The following is a 19,829-nucleotide window of genomic DNA, read 5'->3' as shown; positions in this document are numbered from 1 at the left end:
CCTCTACTGTGAGCCGAGCACGCCGTGGGATCTGTGCGGGGATAGTGGGGTATTCAGAAATTTGATAAAATCCTCTAATGTCAGGGATAATATCTCCTCCTGGAGGGAGAACAAGGCCCACAGACATAGCAAAGGTACCAACGAGCTAGTGTAAGGAGGGGGAGCTATAGGAGATGCCAAGATCTTGGATAAGATCCTTGGAGAGAAGAGGAAAAGAGGGAGGAGAATTCTGCCTTGAGTGGGGAATGGCGAGCGGAGGGTTTCCTGCAGCAGGGCCTTGAGGGCTAAGGCCAGCAGAGCCTCTCCACTCCCTCGATCCCTTCTCTCCAGTCCTGGCTGCCAGCACCCTGCACAGATGCACTCTTACCCAGGTCTCCTGGGTGGCTACAGTTGGCACCAGCATGTCCCCAGTGATCCCATGTCCCCATGGCCCATGCCCCCAGCCAGTGGACTAATGCAGCAGATAGGGGAGACCTGGCCTAACAGCCACTCACTTGGTAGAGCTCGGGGTGTGAGTCCTGCACTACAGGCTGAGACTCTGGCAGGGGTTGGGGAGACCCTAAGAACACAGATGCCTCCTCAAGGCCCTTCGGAGCCTTAGCAGAATTAGAATAAGTCATGGTGCCCAGAGCACAAGGTCACAGTATTGGCTCAGGCATGGCCTTTCAAGTGGCCTTTGACAATCCCAGGTGTGACCTCCAAGGAGGGGTGGCCAGGATAGCGAGAGGTTTGGAAAATATCATCCAAGGACCTTGCTTGGTGTTGCCTGGAGCAAAGAAGCCCTGTCGTGGAGATCAACACGCTTTCCAAATATTTCGAGGTTATCATTGCGTAGGGGTAGATTTGTTCCGTTGTTTGCTATTGCTTCAGAGAACAAAGCTTTGTTTAAAATGTGGGGGCTTCCTACAGGGAAGCTTAATATTATTGACTTGCTGGGGGGAGGGAGGGAGGTAAGCAAGGGGGCCTGTGTTGGGCAGAGAAGGTAGTTATAGGCATTGTTTTTCCTTTTGCTCCCAGAAGTACAGAATCTTAATGCCAGAGGCTCAGAAGGTGTGGTCAGGGCTCCGGGTTCCCTGAGAGGGGGTCCCAGCTCTTGGAACACAAAATCAGCTGGGGTCACCAAGCAGCACGATCCTCAGAACCAGGGGACTTTCCATTGGCCTTATGCCTTATTTCCTTCAGGGCCTTGACTCATGAACAACTTTTTTGTGGATGCCCTGCTTTTCTTTTAAATAATCTTTTAGTATGCAAAATGTGGTCTTCACTAAATTTTGGAAAACACAAAACAATATATGCAGTGAGTACATATTTGATATGTCGTCAGCTCGGGTGTATACAGCACAGCTTTATTTTCCAGAGCGCAATTGCATTTCTGACACTGAGGCCTCTCTTGTGAAGATGTAATCTAGCCACTTCCGGGTAACCTGATTTCCCACGTGCTTGGGTGAAACCCGGGCCAATTTAGGTTTGCCCTTGTGCTTCTTCTCCCCACTGGGGTTAGAAGAAACATGAAGTGGGGAGCAAGAGACTTCTGCAAATACTGCTTTAGTCTGGGTCAGAGAGGGGTGTCCGCTTTGCCTTGGCCCCTTCTGCCAGGTAACCTGTCTCATGTAGTCCCCGGGCAGATCTGCCCTTGAGCCAATGTCCTGCTTGCCTTCATCTAATCCATAGCAAGAGAGTCCTCCTGCATCCTATGATCAGGAGTCCCCTTATCTCAGCTGTGGGACCCTTTCTAGACCACAGGCCTTTCCTCAGCTATATGTGCTACACCTTTCTTTTTATCTTTTGGCCATCCCCGTGGCATATGGCGTTCCCGGGCTAGGGATCCTTAGCCCACTGCTCGGGACCAGGGATCAAACCCGAATCCCTGCTGCTGCAGAGACACTGTTGATCCTGTTGCACCACCACGGGAACTCCCCTACCCGCTTCCTTAAGCTTGGTAAAACTTGGCTGCTGAGCCCTCTTGGGCTGTGGGGGCTTCCTGAAGCTGCCATTAAGCTCATCTACTTAGGCACTGCCATCACAGCCCCTCCATTGTTCTAGCGCCACCCTGCTACTCAGGGGGGCATCTCCCCATGATGTGATGTCTCCCCATGCTACCCAGGTGCCCCTTCCCCTCCCCCCACCCCGAAGTGAGGTTCTGTCTCCTCTGCTGTGGGACTCCCACACTATTCTGGGGTGGTTCTATTGCCATCCCAGCCTGGGGGGCGGGGGGAGAAAAAAAAGAGTTTTGTCTGATCATCCTTTCTGATCATTTCTTTCTTTTACTTAGAGCATTTCTTTTGGTATCTGTTCTTGGATCTTTCCTGGGTGACAATCTCTAAAGCACTTGGTGTTTTCCTGTTTTGCTGATGCTAGAAGAACAAAGCATGCAGTTAAGAGCAATTTATATATCACCTATCATCCTACCACATATAAACAGGGAAACCAAACTCATTCGCAGTCTCATTACCCAGAGATAAACAGTGTTAATGTTTTGGAAGCATTTCCATGGGCTTTTTTTTCTACACAAAGACTTATTTTAATATAACTTAGTATAATATAGTCATATGCATGTATAATTTTGTATTTTTTTCACTTAACATTATAACTTGAATATTTTCCCATGTCCTTAAATAGACTTAAAAACATGTTTCTGGAGTTCCTGTCATGGTTCATTGGAAAAGAACCTGACTAGTATCCATGAGGATGCAGGTTCGCTCCCTGGCCCTGTTCTGTGGGTTAAGGATCTGGCACTGCTGAGAGCTGCAATGTAGGTCGCAGATGTGGCTTAGATCCCGAGTTGCTATGGCTGTGGTGTAGGCCAGCAGCTGCAGCTCCAATTCAAGCACATGGGAAGTGCCATATGCCTCAGGTGCAGCCCTAAAAAAAAAAAAAAAAATGCTTATGATGACTACCTATGATTCTGCTGTGTGTATCATAATTTATTCAACTATTCTCTTATTGTTGGGCAATTAACTTGTTCTCACTCCAGCCTCTCATATGCAAAGTTGTAATACATTTTTTTTTGGCCACACCCAAGACATATGGAAGGGACTGAACCCACACCGTAGCAGTGACCCAAGCCACTGCAGTGACACCGCTAGATCCTTAACCTACTGTGCCACAAGAGAACTCCTGCAATACATTTTCTATTCAGGAATCTTTGGTTTTCTAGTTACATTTTCAGGATCGAGTCTTTTTTTTTTTTTTTTGTCTTTTTGCCATTTCTAGGGCCGCTCCCGCGGCATATGGAGGTTCCTAGCCTAGGGGTCTAATCGGAGCTGTAGCTGCCAGCCTATGCCAGAGCCACAGCAATGTGGGATCTGAGCCGCATCTGCGACCTACACCACAGCTCACAGCAACGCTGGATCCTTAACCCACTGAGCAAGGGCAGGGATCGAACCCGCAACCTCATGGTTCCTAGTCGGATTGTTAACCACTGCACCACGACGGGAACTCCAGTATCGAGTCTTATTAGTGAAATTATTGGTTCATATGATGTGAACATTTTATTTTATTATTTTATTTTATTTTTCTCTTTTTTTATTACTCAATTTATCACATCTGTGGTTGTATAATGATCATCACAATCCAATTTCACAGGATTTGATGAGGACATTTTAAAAACTTTTAATTTCTCTGGCCAAATTGCCTATCAGAAAGGATACATGAATTTCTACCCCTGCCATTTAATTGGTGTGTTTTGCCTGGTCAGCTGTTTTCTCTTTTCCTCTGCTGCTTCCATGCTGACTTTGGTGGAAACTGAGATATGGGAAAATCATCAGAACTCCTTTTTAATATATTTTACAAATATCTTTTGTTTGATCTCAACTATTCCATATGTTTAATTTGCAAACTAATATAGGTTTGGTATCAAGCTGAATAAAATGGCCTCATTTTTCAGTTGGAGAAAGAAAGGTTTCCATTTACTTACTGACAATGAAGAAAAAAGATGATCTTTCAGTATGTTTTCCAAGAAAGCCTTAGCAAAGGATGCCCAAGGAAGGTTCAGGATATTTCACCATGTCTGATGACACCACTTTCAGACTTTGAAAGATTTTCTCACGCTGAACGCACATACCTATGAGTGAGGTTGAGTCAATTTCATCCACTCAGCTCCAACATCTTTGCATACCAATAGAAGATAAGGATTTATTCCTTTTTCTGGTCGGTAGTTCCTGTCATTATCTTAATGACTTATCTGTGCATTTTTCTTTGAGGCCCATGTTACTGCATTAAAACAAGTTTTGGAGGAGTTCCCGTCATGGCGCAGCAGAAACAAATCCAACTAGGAACCATGAAGTTGTGGGTTCGATCCCTGGCCTCTCTCAGTGGGTTAAGGATCCAGCGTAGCCGTGAGCTGTGGTATAGGTTGCAGACGCAGCTCAGCTCTGGCATTGCTGTGACTGTGGTGTAGGCCGCAGCAATAGCTCCAACTGTACCCCTAACCTGGGAACTTCCATATGCCATAAGTGCAGCCCTAAAAAAAGGACAAAAGACAACATAATAAAATAAAATAAAATAAAAATAAAAAAAGTCTTGGAGTTCCCGCTAAGGTGCAGTGAATTAAGGATCCAGCACTGTCCTGCAGTGGTTTGGGTCACTGCTGCGGGTTCAATCCCTGGCCTGGAAAATTCCACATGCTGAGGGTGCAGTCAAAATGATGATGATGATAATGATTAAGATGTAGAGTATTGAGGATATCAGGGGCTGGTTAGAGGCAGGGGGAAAGAGCAGTCCCACAGATCTAAGAAGAAGAGGACCAACAACCTCCAGAAGAAGGCAGCAGGGTGCCAGGCAGTGCTTGCTGTGTGGAGCCCCAGGCAGCTGATGGCGGAGTTCCAAGATGGCAGCTGGGGATGGTACCAGGTTCTTTGAATTTGTCAGAAGGGCTCTCCACTAGGGCGGCGATGCATTCCACCTATTCCAAGGCAGACGTCAGCCTTGATAGTTGGCAGTCAGGAGCCAAGACAAGAAGGATCATGGCAAGCAGAGGGTCAGAGTTGCTGGGGGCTGTTTCTGCTGGGGCCCTGCCGGCAGACCTGGGTCTCAGAGGGGAAGGGTAGAGTAAGAAGGGGGTGAAATATCAAGTCAGGCAATGAGAGCTAGGAACTCAGCCTCTCACAGAACAGGACATGAACAAGAACACGTCAGCAAAAGCCAGAGGATCCATTGGTTTTTGCAGGGAGGAAGTAGCAGTGGTTGGTGTTTAAATCATTGGGCCAGATTCCTGGCTCTGCCCTTTCTGGTACTTAAAGGGCCTAGGCTCTAAGAAACTGAATAATGATTTCTGATAAGCCTGGTGTTTCTTCATTCCTATGGGTATTTATTGACTATGTACTATCAGTGATATTAGGTGCCTGGAGGCAGAGTGATGAGAAAACACCATCTGCACTAAAGGAGCTTAGCTTGACTCACCTGGTCCAGGAACATCTGATGAACCAAGAACTGTAAGTTCTATGAAATGATTATGATGCCTGTCCTGTGGAGACAGATTGGGGTTTCTACCTCCACTGCAAAACATCGGTCAATGGAATGCAAATGACCCTTCTCCCAGGACCCACCAGATTTCTTGTGAAGGTAACTGAGCACCAGCTGCCCTGGAAGGCATTTCGAAGAGCGCTTTGTACTTGGTGCTAAGGCCCCAAAGTTGAGAAACGTTGACCTGAGCAAAGCATGGTAAAAATTATTAAACCCAAGTGACCAGAGGTGATTACTTCCTTTCTTTGGGTGGAGAAAGAGCACAGCAGACTTTTCCCCAATCCTGTCCTCATAGCCATGACCTGCCAAACTCTGAAAAGAAACACATTTGAGGGGTAAATGGGGAAAAGCAGAGCCTGGAGTAGGGTGGGGCAAGGGAGAGAGCAAAGTTGCCAGATTTAACGAGATGCTCGTTCTCAGGGTCACACTCCTTAAAGTATGTGTTTTAGTCCTGTTCCTTGCTGGATCCTAGACCCAGCCCTGGGAAAGAGACATAATCTAAACCAGAATAGAAAAAAAGTTTGTACTTCATTAAATCTTTCTACTCTTTCAAGAATTTTTTTTTTTAACCTTTTGGCAGTTGGTTCTCTGTGTGAAATCAGCCTCAAGAACACAATGACCCTTGCAGGAGCCTTTCATGATCACAGAAGAAATCATGGGAAACCTTCCATTCTCTTTTGTTTGGAAGAAGACTTCCTATTGTATACCGCTTAATGTGGCCTTGACACCCACGCATTCCCTCACAAAAGAGGGAATCATTTTAGGGTTAACGAAGGATGGGGAGCTGTGCCCTTTCTGAGGCTGGAACTGCTCCTCCTTGGGAAAACTTCTTCATCAGAGCAAAGGATATAGATTCCTTACTCTGTAAAAGGCATTGTGCTTTAATCCTCATAAGTCCCCAAGAGGGGTATTGTTCTCATCTTCCCTCCTCTATAGAAGAAGAAACAGGGCCTCAGAGAGGTTCTGCACCTCGCCCATATCTCACAGTGGTAGAGCCTGGATTGAGCCCCATCACTTTGTCTCCATTAACCTCAAACCAAAAGAAAATAAGGCCAAAAAAAAAAAAAAAAGCAACCAAGTCATTATTCTTAACAACAGGAAACATGGCTGTATGCTGAATTTGAAGAAAAGCATAAGCAACAGAAAAAAATATATCGTTTGGTTAAAAATTAAAAGAATTAAAAAAAAATAGTTTGCCCACCCAATTTCAGTCAGTGGAAAATACCTAAAGATCAATTTTGCAGGAGAGACTTTCACCTGTTGACTTTAGTGATGACTCAGATGGTGTTGAAACGATGTCTACCTCAGGTTTAGGAAGTAAATCAAAGGTAAATGATTACATGACTTTGGGTTAAATGTTTTCCTGGGGGATGCTGATCAATGTGGAGAATCACATCCATCTCGCCTGCTGGCTCTGTCATCAACTTTTGATATCTTCACAATGAGTAAGCGGCTCTCTTCAGACAAGACAGACGATGAGAGAGGAAACCATCACCTTTTAAGGAGCCCCTTGGCATGCCATCACTGACCCTTGGACACCAAGATGTTCAGAGGAGCTGTGGCCTTGATGTCCAAGGGTCCTATGGTTATACTGAGGCCACTGGAATCAAGAAACTCATGGCACCTTTGTAAACGTGGGCCCTTCTTTATCCATCATGCAGATGACTGGGGTTGGAATGGGCCCTTTTGACAGTGAGCCAACATTGTAGATTCTTTGGATCCATTTATTGACTTGTACTGAGTACTCTCTGGACACATGTGTGTTAACGTCAAAACTATTTCTTAGACACATTGTGCTGGGCGCTAAGGATGCACAGGTGGAAGGTGGCATTCCTGTCTTCAGATACTCACTGTTGGGCCTGGCTCCACAACGCTCTGCTGGCTCTTGGGCCCCTACGAGAGAAGTGTGAGCTGTGGTTCCTGCCCTCAGCCTGCCCTACATGCAGGAGAACACAATGCTGAGTTGAGAGGGTTCAGCAGTGTCCATGTCATTTTCAGTCTTCTATCCTCAGCACCTGCCTCCTGCCCGGCACAGACTGAGCTACATACATGATCAGTGAGAGGCTCGTGGCCAGCCTGCCACTCACCGCAGAGGCTCCTTCCAGTGTCTGGAGTCTGCCTGAGGACATTCAGATACAAACATCTCTCCACCACTGTGGCAGTCCTTTTATTATTGAATCTCTCTAGTAAATAGGAAGTTACTAGTTTCCTTCCTATCAACACCTGCCTACCTTGTAACCTCATCAATGGATGCAGATTCTCCACTTAGGAACTATATAGACTAAATCAATTCCTGGGCCATAAGTTAGACTTTAGGCATTGGGAGACATCCATACTATAACCTGCCACCCTTCTCTGGCCTCCTTCATCTCTGTTCCTTCTGCTTCTCAAGTGACTTAGTGTTTTGTTTGTTTGTTTGCTTGTTTGTTTGTTTTAAAGCTGTGCCAGCAGCATATGGAAGTTCCCAGGCCAGACATTGAACCCAAGCCACAGTAGACAAGGCTGAATCCTTAACTAGAAGGCCACTAGGGAACTCCCTCAAGTGACTTAGTTTTGAGACCACCTCATCATTTATTGAATAGACAAAACTGGCAATGATGTTTTAAAAATAAGATGAATCACCATATATATATATATGTATATAAACACACACACACCTTATTTGTTATATATGTAGAGCTGAGTCACTTTGTTGTACAGCAGAAAATAATATAACATTGTAAATCAACAGTACTTCAATTTAAAAAAATCAACTGCCTTGTGATTGGGAGTCAAACAATATAGCCGAGCAGTGTGGACTTGTGCCTGCACATGTGTGCACCAGTGAAGGACAGGTCAGCAAATACCAAGGGAGGAGGGGACAGGCCACTTGCCACTGGTTGGACAAGAGGGTTTCTCCTAGTTTCCAGAGACTTGTCTGGACTCTGTGAAGGATTAACAGTGAAATCAACAGAGAGGCCATTCTTTTCCATGGATTGCCTTGATCAGACCTCTTGACTTCTGAGAGGGAACATGTATGGGGCCAGTGGAAGATCTGTAAGTGGGGACCGAGTCTCCACTCATCTGGAATCCAGAAAGGCTCTCAGTTTGTAGCTTTTTTCACTGCTTGCTGTCTGGTCTCTAGAAAACACTTAGGGATATGAAAAGTCTGTTTCTGGAGTTTTCGTTAGAACATTGGAAGATGACAACTTGAAATTGAAAAGAGGAGTTCCCATTGTGTCTCAGTGGTTAAGAACCTGACACAGTGTCCATAAGGATGTGGGTTTGATTCCTGGCCTCCCTCAGTGGGTTAAGGATCTGGTATTGCCACAACTGTGACATAGGTTGCAGGTGCAGATCAGATCCGGTGTTGTCTTGGCCGTGGCATAGGCTCCAGATGTGGCTCTTATTCGCCCCCTAGCCCAGGAATTTCTGTGTGCCACAGGTATGACTATAAAAGGGAAACAAACAAACAAACAAAAATAAATAGGGAAAGAAAGAAAGGAGAAAGAGAGAAAGAAAGAAAAGATGCTGATCAGAGTTCCCACTCTGGCCCAGTGGGTTAAGTATCCGACTGCAGCATCTTGGGTTGAGTTCAATCCTTGGTCCAGCACAGTGGGTTAAAGGATATGGTATTGCTGCAGCTGCAACCTAGGGTGAAGCTACAACTCAGATTCAATCCCTGGCCCGAGAACTTCCATACGTTGTGGGCTTGGCCATTAAAAAAATATGCTGATCATAGGGTCAGCATAGGGAATGTGGGCAATTTTCCCCTTCTGTGCTGGGATTGTGCAACAGGCAGCCCAATCATTTGGTGGTTGGGTGGGTTATTAAGTAACAACTGAGCCTCTAGGACTCAGATTCTAATAGAGATTGAGGCAGTGTGAGGATGGAGCATCTAGCAGGAAGGCAGGGTGAAGAAGGTGGAGGGAGGGCAGAGGGTGGAAAGCAAGGGCATGAGAGCAGCTCAGCGTGATCAGGAGCCGCCACATAGAGTCGGAACAGACCCTGATGTCACTGTTTGCTAGCTATGTGACCTCACTAGAGATTTAATCATGCTGAGCCTTAATTTCTTCATCTGTTAAATATGGACAGTAAAATCTGGCTAGTAAGGATGTGCTAAAGATTGAATGGGATAACATTTGCAAATGCTCAGCACAGGGCCTGGCACTCAGTGTGCCATGCATAAATGGGAGCTCTTGATAACCCCAATAACAAACTAGAACTGAAAGGAGAGAAAGGTACCATGGGGTGGAGGGTGGGGCTCCAGCGTCACTACGATTTGGTCTTTGCCTTCAGTTAGCCTGTATAGACACAGTAGAGCCCAATGGCTAAGAGCAAGGGCTCCTTGATCACCTTTGAAGTCACCTAACCCCTCTGGGTGGTTTACTCACCTGTAAAAGGCACAACAGTAGCAGTGCCTACATTGGAGCCTTGTGGAGAGTGTTACACAACATAATACACTTAATACTCCTAGCATCACGTAAGTCTCTGTAGAACCTCTTAGAGAAGAAATAGAACACCGTGCAAGAGTGGGACTGCACTTTTTTGCACCAACATGCTGGTTGGTAACTTCTAGCAACAGGAGGGAATAGACGGGAAAAGGGAGGTAGTGGTATTGTGGAAAACCACCTAGAGATTCTTCTCTGTCCCTGGTGCTAGTGGCCAACCCAAGGAAATCAACAAGGCAGGACTAAGGGATAAGGGGCAGTAGGCATAGGTCAGAGGGGTTGGTGGGGATTGGGGAGCAGAGCCCTCAGATAAGTGCCAGCATGGTAGGGCTCCAGGCAGGGAAGTGCAGGAGTGTTGAAAGGACTTGGGAAGGTGGGCAGCTCGGGAATTTCTCTGGGAGGGGATTTGAATAGGCATTTAAAGGATTTCTTTTGCCCAGTGGGCCTCTCAGTTTCCTAGAGTAATCACCTGGCCGCTGATTGGGCATGTGTTCTGAGCAGTGGCACAGGCCCTACACTTAAGAGGTTTCCTGGGCTTGGCATAACACTGCTGTGCCATCTTGAAATTCTTTTTTTTTTTTTTCTTTTTTTTTTTTTTAAATTACATGCGACAGAGTTACACAGGTTGCCAGTAATAGGTTTGGGGTGGTTGAAGAGCCTCAGCCTCCTCCTAGGTTGTGTAGTTGTGTGTCTGGTGGGACTGGTGGAACAGTCCAGGGCACCAGCTGCAAGAGGGATAGGGAGTCTCCTAAGACTGAACCCACCTCCTTGGGGCAGAGCCAGGACCGACAGGCCTGCCTGGTACTGAAGCCTCCTTGTGTCTTGTCGGTCAGATTTTTCTCCTGGCCTGCCTCTGCTTTGAACTCATCTGAATTCTGAGAAAGAACTGAAGACAGGCTGTCTCCAAGGGACATCAAGAAGTTCAAGCATTTCTGTCCTGATGCCTGATGATAGCCTATAACACTGAAATGCAAAGTGACCTCCTTCTACAGTCAGTGCAGAACTTGGTATGGGCCTGGGTGATGTGTATCCTCAGCTGGGGCAGGAGAGGGAGTGCCCAGCAGTTGAAGTGGTGCCCAGGACAAAGGCCACCACTGCCCAGGGCAGGCAATGTGCCCTGCAGAATAGAGTGGTGCTCTCACAGTCCCCATGTCATTTGATGGCTTTTAGAAAACAATGTTCACTCGCTATAAATACCTAATATACAGTATACCTTAAGAAGTGAATATTTGACCAAAAGAAATATAACACTTAACCAAAAGAAATTTGGGGAGTTCCTGCTGTGGTTCAGTAGTAACGAACCCCACTAGAATCCATGAGGAAGCAGGTTCGATCTCTGGCCTCGTTCAGTGGATTAAGGATCTGGCGTTGCCATGAGCTGTGGTGTAGGTCGCAGACACAGCTCAGATCCTGCGTTGCTGTGTCAACCCCTAATTTGGGAACCTCCATATGCTGCAGGTGCAGCTCTAAAAAGCAAAAAAAGAAAAGAAAAAAGAAAAAATTTGGAAGCATTGTGTTTAAGAAGGTACAGGAAATGGTTACCTGGGAATGTGTAAACCAACAGAGACCAGATTAGAGCGAGAGAGGGCTGGTGGCAGCATTATCTCTTTGTGAAAAATCCAAAACTAACAGTTCAAGGTTGATTTACTTTCTGATGTAAGATAATCTAAGTCCAAATTCAGTTTGTTATGCGTGTGTCCTCTGTCCATGAGCTGGAAGCTAAGTCCAGGGAAAAGTTACCAAGAAGAGAGCCTGTGGCAGGGGGCGGGAGGGCGTACAGTAGAGGGGTTGGGGGTGGGGCTTAGGCCCTAATTTCCATTGGCTGCCCTGCCTTTGCTATGAATGACTGATGTTTCCTCAGTCTAACATAAAATACTATAGGAGTGCCACTTTATGACATGTCAGCTGCTCTCCCCTCTCCCCTAGTCAGGTCACCCTGAGCCCCACTGCTGCGGACAAATCTAACCCCCCAGGGCCCACAAGCCTCAGTTCCACCTCTGCTCTGCCACTCTGATGGTGACACTAACTGCTCTGCCACTCTGATGGTGACACTAACAGGACGGCCATAACCCTCAGGGAGGAGATCATTTCTCTCACTGTTTCCCTTTCTCTCTCCTTTCTCTCTCTCTCTCTCTCTCTCTCTCACACACACACACACACACACACACACACACACACACACACACAGAAGGGTGCAGAAGGGTGGGTCCCTACCGCAGAGGCAGGACAACTTTGATTTTTTTTTTTTTTTGCAACTATCTCAATTGCTTAATGTCTTCCACAGTAAAGGTACTTTGCTAAATATTTAAATAAGTCTGATTTAAATTTCAAACCGCTCTAACACTTTCCATTCAGATAAATTCACAAACCAGGGAAAAGTCATCCTTTAGAGCACACATGGCCATCAGGCAGCAGAGGCAACTTCACCTGGTGTCCCTGCCGACATGGGGGCTGCTTTGCAGTTCTTCTGCTCACTCTGCTTTTTATGCTGTGAGAGGCAGCGTCAGGGTCTGGCTCTGTGCCTCTGTAGCAAACACAGGAGAGGCACAGGGTAAGATTTTTCAAAGTAGAAGGACTGTGAAGGAGAAGAGAGAAGATGGTGAAAGCCACACTTTACTAGTGGAGGAAATGGCTCAACCCTAGACCCAGTGTGTCATTAGCATGGACGAAGAATGTCACCATATCAGTAAACAAAGGATGCTGTGGCCATCAAGCCAATAGCCACTGCAGCCACCCCTAACTCTGCACCCTGAAGGGTTTCAGGATAGAGAAAGGAGAATGGATATTGGCCCTAGATAAGTGAGGTGTGATTTCAGCCAGCCCAGACTCGTGCATCTTCCCATATATAGAAAAGCTCTAAATTCACTAACTTGAGATATCTGGTTCTCTTTATTAGCAATCTTTTGATTTCTGACTACAAAACTGGTCTACTACTGGATTTTGTTACAAAATTCCTAAATATCTATATATCTCATAGATATTGTGTGTGTGTGTATATATATATATATATATAACTCATACATAGATATAACACACACAGATATATATATATATATAATCTCCTGTGTTACATATGTATAACACATTTTATATATATATATATATATACATATATATATATATATATATATATAATCTCATGGCTCCTCCCTTACTATCTGAGAGGCTGCCTTCCTTCTAGGCTTGAGTCCTCAGAAAGTCCACTGAATAAAACATAACTCTCAACTTTTAGGTTGTGTATTTTTTTCCAGTCAACATTAGGAAAGCTCTTTCCATGAACCAGAACTTTCTTCAACAAACATGGGATGGCCCAAGCTGTCTCCACCCCAAGTGGATTGAAAAGCCCCCCTGGAGTCTATGCTGACAGAGCCTGAGCACAGGGTCAGTGGGGAGGGTGTGAGCCAACAAGCCTGCACCCCCATGTACACTGGCTCCCCCCACAACCTCCCTGACCCGCGCAGGGGCTGGCCTCTAGCATGGTTGTTTCCCTAGGGCCTTCAAAGTTCAGGTACAGAGAGCTCCCATCATGGCTCAACGAAAGTGAATCCGACTAGGAACCATGAGGTTGTGGGTTCGATCCCTGGCCTCGCTCAGTGGGTTAAGGATCCAGCGTTGCCATGAGCTGTGGTGTAGGTCACAGACGTGGTTCAGACCTGGCATTGCTGTGGCTGTGGCATAGGCTGGCAACTGCAGCTGCAATTAGACCCTTAGCCTGGGAACCTCCATATGTTGCAAGTGCAGCCCTAAAAAGCAAAAAAGTAAATAAAATAAATATGTAATGAGTCAATAGAGTATATTGTTTTCCTCTTATGTTTCTCTTTGAAAAAGTCTTCAGTTGCTCCTAATTATTTTTACACCAAATTTAGCCTGTAAAATCTTCCACAATTACGCTCTCTTTCCCTCCTTGGTGTAATTTTGCCAACTCCTTCTCTGCACCAGAGGCTGTGGACTCTTCCTGGCTGAAGGGAGTACATGGAGTCCCTTTCTGAGTCAGGGGGAGGGGCGGGCAGCGGCAGATACTGAGGGTCCAGAACTAACTGGAAACCCGGCAACTGTCAGTCATGTTTCCATACATGACTCCATAGTCTTCAGGATGTACAGCAGCCCCATCTCCTCCATGGTAGACAGCACCCTCTCATGGAAATTGAGAAACCTTCTAAAAAATGTTTCTTGTAGGTCCGGACTTTCCCTCTGGAGGGTTTTTGCAATCTGTGCCTGCAAGCTCAGGCCATGACAGGGACTCAGAGTAGGCAGCTGGCTCATGCTTGCTGTCAGCAGGCAGGGTAGGCTGCGATTCTGAAATGGAATAATACCACCATTCGCAGAAACAACTAATGCATTTTACTATATAAAATAAAAATCTGTGGGAGTTCCCATGTGGCTCAGTAGGTTCAGGATCTGGAGTTGTTACTGCTGTGGCTCAGGTTGCTGCTGTGGCACAGGTTCCATACCTAGCCTGGGAAGTTCCACATGCTGCAGAAGCGGCCAGAAAATAAAACAAAACAAACAAAACCCCTTACTATGTGTCTTAAGAATATGCTCAGCTCAACACTAACAAAACAGATAACCACACAGCTAACAAAAAAGACACATAAAAAGAATAAAACAGGAGTTCCCATTGTGGCTCAGCGGGTTAAAAACCCAACTAGTACCCATGAGGATGCAGGTTTGATCCCTAGCCTCACTCAGTGGGTTAAGGATCTGGCATTGCCATAAGCTATGGCGTAGGTTGCAGATGTGGCTCAGATCTGACATTGCTGTGGCTGTGGTGTATGCCGGCAGCTGCAGCTGATTCGACCCCTAGCCTGGGAACTTCCATATGCTGCAGGTGCAGCCCTAATAAGAGAAAGAAAAAGAAAAGCAAAGAAAAATGTCCAAAATGGAATGTTTTTTCAGAGCACGCCAGTCTATGAACCAGTCCAGGAAAGAGCCTGTACACACTCACCCCGTAACAGTGTGCCTTGGCCCTGCTCCTCTGTGTTTCCATGCACACTTCTCACAGATTCATCCTTCATAGAACATTCTCAGGACTCAACCTGACTCTAGCCCTCCCAGTCCCTTCCGCCATTGCTCTGCATTTGCCCATGGCTCTTATAAATGACATGCGTTTCAGATGCTTCCATGCAAACGTCCTTTCAATGCTGGACCTTAGGGTCACCCAACATCCTGGCTTGATTGAGACTAAGGATTTCTGGGATAAGGGACTTCTAGTGCTAAAAGTGGAAATAAACAGGGATGAGTCAGTCACCCTAGTGCTGGTGCAGGTCACACCAAGTACTGAGTCTTGAATTTCAGAGCTCCCACAGCAAAGCCCAAGAAATCGGAGGCTTCCTACATGGCATAAAGGAGCTAGTTACCTTCATCAAGCCCAATCCATACTGCAGATTTGCAAGAAAAATAATGTTGCTGTTTTAGGCCGCCAAGTTTTGGGGTAATTTGTTACATGGCAACTGCAACTGGAGCATCACCCTTATGGCATCATCAGGCTCCTCCCCTTGCTTCTCCTGAGACTCTAGTTTCTCTTTTGTAGCTGTTGCTCAGCAGAATTAGAGGAAGGTCCTTCCCACTAGTGTCAAAATTCCTTTACCAAACCTCAAAACCTGGAGGCCTTTAACTCTTACAATTTGAAGATTTATAGCTTTTTATAATGGCTCTGATGGTATAAAGCTTCTATTCAACTAACTCCTTAGATTTTTATGGTTACTTGCCCTCAAAACTTAGTACAAGTTCCCTTTGTAATTGTGTTGGCAGACATGAATTCAAGTGACGCTCTGGCAGTGTTGCTGCCAAATCATGCTTGCCCATGCTTGCTGTGGATAAATCTGATAGAACCAACCCTCTCCCTCCAGGTTAAGCTGCTTTTCCCACCCTAAGCATTGTGCAGGGGTCAGAGCTTTTCTGGTCCACTTTAGTGTGTCCCACTTCTCTTCTGGGGCTTTTTGCACCCACAAGCACGTGAGAGCTGTGAAAAATCTGTTTACTTATACACACACACACACACTAGACACTTGACATTTTAAACTCTCTTCCTGAATGCTCACCACTAATAAAAGTATTGAACAGGTCAGGACTGAGGACATAGCTCTGTTTAGTGCCAGCAGAGACCAACCCCTTCCACATTGACACTGATTCATTAATCAACAGCATGTTCAACCATAATTGGTGAGTTATGAATCCAAATATATGCCTCTATTTTGCTCCCCTGATATAAAGAGATGAATCATCAAATGTCTTATTGAAAACCTTGTCTATCCGTTTCCTACTGTCCCGGGTTAGTGACCTGTTAGAAGAGGCAGAGGCTTTAATTACCTAACTTGTTCTTAAGCATCTAGTATGGCTCCTCACAATGGTTTCCACAACTGATATTAGCTCTCAGGAGCCATCCTTTATTTTCATTTTAATTATTTGGCAGAATTGATCTCCAATTCACAATATAGCCCTTGTAGAATCTAACTCTCTGCATTAGGATTAAGTGAGGCTAAGAGAGGAGGGCAGACACAGTAAAGGCATTTAAGTTTGTATTGAAAATTACTATTACTGTTGTTTCTCTTAGGAGTTTGACTTTTAGAGGTAATAATGAAAAAAAATGACTTAAAAAAAAGTCTGGGGGTTCCTGATGTGACGCACCAGGATCGGCAACATCTCTGAAGCACTGGGATGCAGGTTTGATTCTCAGCCCAGCACAGTGGGTTAAGGATCAGGTGTAGGCCACAATGGCTAGGATCTGTCTCCCACTAGAGAACTCCACACATCCCAGCAAGGCCAAAAAAGGAAAAAAATGTCTGGAGTCTTGGGCTTATTTTAAATCTAGCACAGCACTAGTTTAGCCCCACCTGGAGACAAACATCATGTATTGCAGAGGGGAGGAGATTAAAATAATTAACTTAGTTAAGCAACATAAGAGATACTATCTTGTTCTTTTTTGTCTCTCTGTCCTCAGGCCAGGAATTCTAGTTATGACTGTCCAATTATTCAATGATCCTGTGAAATAGGTACATTATTATTACCACTTTGCAGATGGAGAAATTAAGTCACTGCTTTTAAGTGGTAGAATTGGAATTTGATCCTAAGCAGTTTGATTCTAGAGCATATACATTTTAATTATGGTATATTCAACCTCCAATTTTGCATCTATATACTGTCAGGAAGAATGACTTTTGAAATATGAAGAGAAGAATGAACATCAATAAGAGGAAATGGAAGTTCAAGAGGGAAAAAGCTGATTATAAGAAACACTTTTAGCACTTCAAAGCAAATCATGTCTTTTAGACTAGACAAAATCCCAGAGTCCTAAGAGAAATATAGAGGAGGTGGCCAAACATGGCTGTGATTTTGAGACACCATGGAGGAGTGAAAGGCCAAAAGACTGGAGGTGGGCAATTTTTCCGAAACATAAAAAAACCATGTCAACTTAGGCATCGTTTGTAAGCCCATGGATGAGAAAGTGCTGATCCCTAGGACCCAGTATGGGCTCACTAAGAACAAGTCATGTCAGACACACCTTATTTCCTAATAGACTGTCATATAAATGTATTTTAAAAAGGCCTCTCAGGGAGTTCCCATCATGGCTCAGTGGTTAACCCATCTGACTAGGCACCATGAGGTTGCAGGTTCAGTCCCTGGCCTTGCTCAGTGGGTTAAGGATCCGGTGTTGCTGTGAGCTGTGGTGTAGGTTGCAGACATGGCTCAGATCCCACATTGCTGTGGCTGTGGCTCCAATCAGACCCCGAGCCTGGGAACCTCCATATGCAGTAGGTGTGGCCATAGAAAAGCAAAAAAAAAAAAAAAAAAGCCTCAGCATATCCTTGTGGATATAAAAAATATGGCTATATGCAAAATTAGTTCTTTTCATAGGGGTTGATAGGACATATGCTGATGTTTTAACGAATGGTAAACTGGAGCCAGGCTTTCCATGGCAAAATCCAAAACAGTCAGCCTTCAATTCTTCAGTCAGTACATTTCTTCATTGTGTGGATGAAAATCTTGATGTCTTAGCCAACACAGAGGACAGATAACATCAAGTGAAGAGGCACAGACAAGAGTATCAGATGATCAAGCTAGGATCTCAAAACATCTAATCAGTCTGGACTGTTGGACCAAACTGAATGGGAGGTAATTGGATTGGGACAAATATGAGGCCCTTCATCTCAAAATACCAGTCATCTTCTCCTGTGTTGAGAAGTAACTCGGCAACAGCATTATCAATGCATTATCAATAAATTATAATGTGAGCTACACATGTAACGTTAAATTTTCTAGTAGCCACATTTTAAAAAGTAAAAATACAAAACTACCACAGATGAGTTTTATAATATATCTTTACTGATCATTTTAATATTTTACCGAATACACTCAGAATACTATCATTTCAACATATACTCAATATATAAAATTGGTGAGATACTTTTATGGTCCTTTTTGCACTAAGTGTTCAAAATTTACTGTGTATTTCACACGCAGCCCCTCTCAGTTTGCACCAGCCACATCTCAGGTGCTCAAAAATTACATACAGCTGACACTCAGCTCTGTGACTGTACCACCCTGATTAAGTCATTCTCAGGCTGGCTGCATCCACAGAGGTACTATACCTAAAGGTATAATCAATACTCATGAGTATTGATTTCATTTAGTGGAAAGAGAAAGGGTCTGGGCTCTTTGACATATGAGCCACTGCGGAAGCTGTAGCATTACCCACTGCCTGTGACTTGTGTTCAACACTTGATCATGAGGACTGGTACAATTTCAGTGGCTAAAAGTCTAAAAATTTAAAAAGTGAACACTCACCAAATTGTTCTTTCTTCTCTGCTCATCTCCCAGAGTCCTTGAGTACGGATATGTCTTTATGCTCAGGGTAGATGTTTTTACTAGAGCTAGTTACAGCATCTTTTTTTTTTTTAAAGAGTAAAAACCTCCTTCCATTTCAAATAACAACCAATGCAACTTTTCAAGGTGATTTTAAGTTCAATTCCCTTTTTCCAAAAATAAAGATTTCTGAGCACTAACACTCATCTAGGATTCAGGAGTCTGGCAACCTAACTTATAGTGAATGCAGCTGAGGACCAGGATGTGAACATAAATGAGTAGCCAAAATATGTCAGAAATGCACACAAGCTCAAGTTAAAATATATCACCCTTCGTTACTCCCATTTTGCAGATGAGAAAACTGAGGTTCAGGGAGGTTAACTGGCTTGCCCAGTGTCCCAGAATTGAGTCTGATTCAAAACAGCTACTCTGCTTCTCAGTGGAAAGACATTTTTCCTTTCAGAGTTGAAGGCACTATTATCTATTCTCCCATCACTATCTAGACTACTTCTTCCACACTCCTTTCTCTAAGTAGAAATCATGAATTCATGGTAGATGGGAGAACACTCTCTGCAGCAGACTGCTTAGGTTCAAAGGCCAGACCCATCACATATAAGGTGTGACAACCCATTTTCGTCATCTGTAAATTGAAGATAATAGTCCCTCTTCCATGCAAATGACTTCATCCATATGAAGCACTTGAACAGAAACTGGCCCGTAGTAAGGACTCGAAAAATATTTTTTACTCAATGAGTAGAACAAGGTTTCAGTTCTTCATCTGAAAACTCTGTAACACAGAGAAACTTATGGTTTGAAGGGAACTTACATATTGACTACTTCAACCTCCTAAGGGAGTTTGCTGGCAGGGAGTTTGTTGCCTCAGCAACCACTGCTCCATTTGGGGGTGCACTAACTTCTGGGAAGACAGTTGTATCCTGGTGCAAAAAGAGTGGGCTTTGAAGCCTGGTTTTATGATCTTCCTGTCATCTCCACCACCACCACCCTGTTACCACGGTTTATTACAAGAAAAATCTATGAAACAAAGTCTTTCTACATTATAATATGCTTCAGAGAAAGCACTTAAACTAAAGCTCACAAGAGTCAATGGTGAGAGAATATTCTTTTTTAACTTCT

Source organism: Phacochoerus africanus, chromosome 1 (assembly GCF_016906955.1).
Source record: "Phacochoerus africanus isolate WHEZ1 chromosome 1, ROS_Pafr_v1, whole genome shotgun sequence".
Classification (NCBI taxonomy): domain Eukaryota; kingdom Metazoa; phylum Chordata; class Mammalia; order Artiodactyla; family Suidae; genus Phacochoerus; species Phacochoerus africanus.
The sequence above is the reverse complement of the archived record's forward strand: the minus strand, read 5'-3'. Positions refer to the sequence as shown.